The sequence below is a fragment of the Austrofundulus limnaeus genome, unplaced genomic scaffold (assembly GCF_001266775.1).
Source record: "Austrofundulus limnaeus strain Quisiro unplaced genomic scaffold, Austrofundulus_limnaeus-1.0 Scaffold144, whole genome shotgun sequence".
Lineage (NCBI taxonomy): Eukaryota > Metazoa > Chordata > Actinopteri > Cyprinodontiformes > Rivulidae > Austrofundulus > Austrofundulus limnaeus.
The window spans coordinates 882,437-888,574 of record NW_013952546.1 but is presented as its reverse complement, the minus strand read 5'-3'; positions in this window follow the sequence as shown (position 1 = coordinate 888,574).

The following is a 6,138-nucleotide window of genomic DNA, read 5'->3' as shown; positions in this document are numbered from 1 at the left end:
CTTTGAAAACATCAGATATATATCCGATTTAAAACCACATACTGAAACGGCCTGGGTCGGATTTGAAAAAATCGGATTTGTCGCGTTCAGACTGTCATAAAAAAATCGGATATGAGTCAGATGGGGCAAAAAAATCGGATTTGGGTCGGATTTGCCTGCAGTGTGAACGTAGCCAGTGACCTATTTGGGTTGAATGAACCAAACCACAACCAAGACAATTGTGGCATTGAGCGATTTTGGACTGCATGAACCAATTGTGGCATGCCATCTTAAAAAATATTGCCATCATTTCCAGACCTGGCCCACATCCTGCTGACATAACACTTTCCATGCCATAAGTCAGCCAACAGAGTCAGCTTGACACCAGACCTGGCCCTCACCTGTCTGAGTAGGGGCAAAGTAGTAACATGATTATTTTAACAGAGAAGTAGCTAAAATTAGAAGTGATGGTGGCTAAAATTCATCCCCAACTCTGAGCACTAACTGGCTGTGTGAAATCTTAGGATATCGTGACCAAAATGTCGACAACTTTTTTATTTTTCACCTCAAAAAAACGTTCGTTCAAAAATTCGTCATGAAAAGGCAGCGGGCAACATGCATTCCACCAGCTGTTATTAAATGAAACATAAGTTTGATTGAGCTCAGAATAGAACTCCACAAGATTGAGCAGACAGGATTATTAGAACGTATTAGTTTCATGACACTGCAGCCAACCAGGACAAGGACGCAAGAAGAAATGCGACTCCAAGTTTATTGGCTGGAAATTTCAAATAATAGAAAACAAGCCAAGAAATCTGCCTAGAACCATTAAAACTGAACTTTGAGGTCAAAGTCTGTTACTTTCTGATCCCATCATCCAACACTATCAAAATGGACTCCATGATGAAGACCCAGCAGGAAAACATAAACAAAAGCAGACAGAAATTCAAAAAAATGAAACTAAATTTTGATAGTCACATCAGGTCCAAACCAACTCATTAAGTTCTGCACCAACTGAGCTCATTTCTCCTAATTTTTACTCAACTTGAAGCCATAAAAGAAAAGAATTCCATTAAACAAGTGTTTTATTTTTCAGATGGAGAAATAAAGCGTGTTTCTGGATTTTTTTTCTCTGAGCAGGTCAACTTATTTTCATGCAGCTGAGGTAACGTAATTATCTGAGCCTAATCTTCCCTCCTGTCAAGTCTGTGAAACGCAACATGTTGTAACACCGAGCAACACGGATCACTGCCTCGCCTTACCACGGCACCGACCTGAATGTCATGACAACAGAGAGCTGAGGGAAAAAAGTTAATAAGCCGAAGCGCTCATATTTTTTATTAGGTTGGGCATGAGAAGCCAACGTGAGTCATTCACGGATAGATAGTTAAAGGAGATCAAAACAAAAACTTCACCATGACTTAACCAAAAGCAGATCGAGTGTTTCTCTGTTACGACTTCAGAGGGTTTATGAGCTGCGTTGCTACATAAAACTGAAAACCGTCCAATGTGGCTCGTGTCTAACCCACCTACATGCACTTTGCAGCTCTGCAGGCGCTCTGCAGGCACTGCGGCCAGTTTCCCTCCCACTAAACCCTCTGGAATCAAGCTTGGTTTCCCACAGTTTCCCCTCCATGTGTTTTACATCACGGAGCGAACAGCGATCAAGACGGGAGATTACCGCTTGTACCTGCAGGCACCAGCAGCGACCAAACACAAGGGTTTCAGGCGCTTTTATTCTGAAATCCAATATCTGAAAGGAGAGGCAGCGCTTTAACAAGTGAAGCACATAACTGCTTCCAGCTCCAATGATGACTCATTCGAAAACTTTGAAAATATTTCAATCTGAGAGAATATCGACGAGCGGCATCGACTAAAACTCAGTCTTTTCTCTCTCTCTTTTTTTTTCCTGAGAGCGTGGTGCAGAAGCAGCTGGAAGCCTGCAGCAGCTCAGAGATAAACTAACAAAGCCACAGGAGAATCATTTAGAGGTAGATTGAAAATGAAATCTGTTTTCAGGTAAAAAGCTGCAGAAGAACCCGGTCCAGTAAGAAGGATCAAACTGTCTTTGCGTCATTTGCGTTGTTCACTGGAGAGCGCCTGATTACTTCACTCAACAAGTCCTGTAACAGGAAACAGGTGCTGGGTGGAGACGGAGACTAAATACAGAAATTCTCAGACATTAAATTACAAGCGAAAACAGATAAACTCTCCTCCTGTTTCAGGACAAAAACTTACAGAATTTCCTACAAAAAACCCCAAACTATGATTTGGTGGCAACAAAAATAAATGCAACTTTAAATAAACTTTGATGGAGCTGCCCAGAAATCCAACAACCAACTTTCTTCTATAAAATTTGCGACATATTTTATAATAATCTAAACCAGAGGGGCCAAATCCTGGTCCTTGAGGCCCACCATCCTGCATGTTTTAGTTGTTTCTCTGCATGACTTCAAGCTCTGTCTGATAATCCCTCGTTCATTCAAATCAGGTGAAAAGGCAGAGAAAACATGCAGGATGGTGGCCCTCATTACCAGGATACATATCACGATACAGGGTTCACGAAACGATATATCGCAATATATTGCAATACTGTTGAAGACATTTATTGGGGTTTGTTAACTATTGATTTTTAAAAGCACCACACATTCTGTAGTCTTTTCTCAGGTGAATAATGATCTCTTAGTTCTGTGATTATTTTTGTGATTACATTGGTGATTTTATGTACAGCCTGGTCTGAGTGGCTATTAAAGATGGTTACACAGAACCAGAGCCTCTAGAGAACCATGCTAGTAACGGTTTTGTGGTCGTAAAGGGATGGACATGGTCAGCAACAATACTCAGGTAGGCTGTGGCATTGCAACGATGCTCAATTGGTACCAAGGGGCCCAAAGAGTGCCAAGAAAAGATTCCCCACACCATGACACCACCACCAGCAGCCTGAACCGTTGATACAAGGCAGGATGGATCCATGCTTTCATGTTGTTGACGCCAAATTCTGACCCTACCATCCGAATGTCGCAGCAGAAATCGAGACTCATCAGACCGTTTTTCCAATCTTCTCTTGTCCAATTTCGATGAGCTTGTGCAAATTGTAGCCTCAGTTTCCTGTTCTTAGCTGAAAGGAGTGGCACCCGGTGTGGTYTTCTGCTGCTGAAGCCCATCTGCCTCAAAGTTCGACATGTTGTGTGTTCAGAGATGCTCTTCTGCCTACCTTGGTTGTAACGGGTGGTTATTTGAGTCACTGTTGCCTTTCTATCAGCTCAAACCAGTCTGCCCATTCTCCTCTGACCTCTGGCATCAACAAGGCATTTCCGCCCACAGGACTGCCGCTCACTGGATGTTTTTTCTTTTTCGGACCATTCTCTGTAAACCCTAGAGATGGTTGTGCGTGAAAATCCCAGTAGATCAGCAGTTTCTGAAATACTCAGACCAGCCCTTCTGGCACCAACAACCATGCCACGTTCAAAGGCACTCAAACCACCTTTCTTCCCCATACTGATGCTCAGTTTGAACTGCAGGAGATTGTCTTGACCATGTCTACATGCCTAAATGCACTGAGTTGCCACCATGTGATTGGCTGATTAGAAATTAAGTGTTAACGAGCAGTTGGACAGGTGTACCTAATAAAGTGGCCGGTGAGTGTAGGTAAGATACATGCCTGAACACACTTTCAACACTTAGTTGAACCGTTGTTTTAGCACTAGTACAGGAAAATTGTATGAGGACCAGATTTCAGCCATAGGTTGGCCATTTTTGATGACGCAATGAAAATAGGCGGAGTCAGGATTTGAAAAAAGTTTATATAATGACATTCCTTCCTGAAATGCTTTGCTGAATGCACGGAGGACGTAATAATCTTGTGGTTCAGTCCCAGCGAGCTGGTGTAGTTGTATGACTTCCTTTTACATTCAAACATTCAAATATTGGTGTATTTCCTATCCGGCTACGAACACGTATTAAGGTAAAAGACCACACATAATTTTCTTATTTTCATTCATTGTAATCAAAGCGATATATTAATTTTTTTCTCTCCAGAAGATTCTAATGTAAAAAAAATACTTTAACATTGTCCTCTCAGGCTGCGTAAGTGTGAAGGAGCCAAATGTCTAGCTGACTGCTGCCAACTAGTGGCCGGAGGCTAAAGTACAACACAAACATTGACCACTGGTGTGAAAGTTTACATTTTAAGCCTTAAGTTAAAAAATCAATACAGCATAAGGAAATGAAATATCACGATATTTCAATATTTTCTTACACCCCTAACCAGGATGGTGTCCCACTGAAGCAGACAGACAACATGCCACTGTTTTAATTAAAAGAAGTGGCCAAAGCAACACATTATTTATGGTAGAGTCTCAGCTGCTCATGTTGCGTATTGGTTTCATTGTTGTTACACTTACCTGCCACACAGCCGGAACTTACCTGTACTCACCTTACACGCTGCTCGAATATCATCTCCATTACTCACCTGAACCACCTCGTTGAATCTGATCTGTTTCCTTACCTGGAAAGTGCTCCTGGATCTGCCATCTTCTCTCGTTTGTTAAAGGAGTCCTTGGCTTCTATTACACGACTAATGATGACATCCAGCAAGACTCTGAACTACAGAAATGGCTTTTGGACATTTTTGAACGTGGATTTCTTTCCCAAACTGGCACAGGAGCTCCACAGAGATTTACCACTGTGAAACCTGAACTAAAGCTGCACGGAGTCACTTCAAAATCCAACTAGAGACTCCGAAAGTCGCCAGAGTCGTCATCACCTGCATCAGAGCCCGGGGCGGCTCGGCTTCAACTCCACCTGAGATCGCAGCTGAAAATTTACAGATTTTCTCGCAATTTTGAACGTTTCAGCCTCAGTGGAGTTTTTAATATGACGAAAAGCCGACATGGGGGCAGATCCCAAACAGGAAAGACAAGAAAACCAACTGGAAGTGAAGTGTTTGACAGATCAAACACTGAAGCTGAACTGGGAGCAGAAGCATTCTGGGGTAGGTGATTAGCGAGTGAATGCAGCTGTGGTTAATGAGTTGAAGAACATGACAAACTGAAAACACAAAGAATTTAAACTAAAACAATAATTAACCCAGTCATATCTGAACTCAAACTACAAAACAAGCCCAAAATCTAATAATTAAACTTTTTTTTAAAGCAATCATTTTGGGAACAAATTTTAGAGCTGAAATGTGAAAAAATTGAGCCAAAGTTTTGTTTTCTTTAAAAATAAATAACTTTTTTTCAAAGGAAACTTAAGGAAAAAAAGATGTTTCCAAGAAACTAATTATTACAAATTTTGTACAAATCATGTAAGCAAATGAATTAATATAATATTTGTATTTAAGGATCAGGAGTTTTCTAACAAACACGGGGAAAACTTCCAGGTTTGTGGACAGGACAACCTGATGTGTCTTGATTTTTGACTCATCTCTTCCCTCCCTCCTACGTTTGAAGGCAGATTTCAGAGCGTGCCTGTTGATCAGCTCGCCCTGTAACTAATGAAAAGCGTCACCGAAGCGACAGAAAGATTAATGAAGTATCTGGAGCTGCACTTTCACGCGGCACACCGGGGCTTCTCCTGCAGAGTTGATGTCGCTGCCTAACCGCTATTTATGGTGACAAATAATACCACCAACACCTGGAGTCAAGGTTAAAAAACACAGAAGGACGACAGGGTGATGGGAACAAACCAGGGCTGACTTTTTATTTATTTATTTTTTACAGCTTGAACTTATTTTTAAAGCTGATCTCTGTGGAGCTCGAACAGGAAGGAGCTGAGGTTTAATTAAAAACACCGGTGAAATTAAAAAAAAGAGCCTGAAGGGGATGTTAGAGAGGAGAGACGAGCAGCTCCTTCTTCTTTATTCTATATTATTTGATTTCTTTTTAACTCAAGAGGTTGTAATGTCACCAGATGACCGTCTGTCTGAGTTCAGTGACGTGTGTGGATGTTTGTGCGCCCACGAGTACACATCACTTTGATTAAGACGGTATCTCATTTGTAGTCGATACCGGCGGCCGGAGCTCAGGAGCGGTCAATTCTGTCTGACCTTCAGCTGCAGCTTTACAGTCAGGATGGTCTCAGTGCGCGCACGTGTGTGTGTGTGTGTGTGTGTGTGTGTGTGTGTGTGTGTGTGTGTGTGTGTGTGTGTGTGTGTGT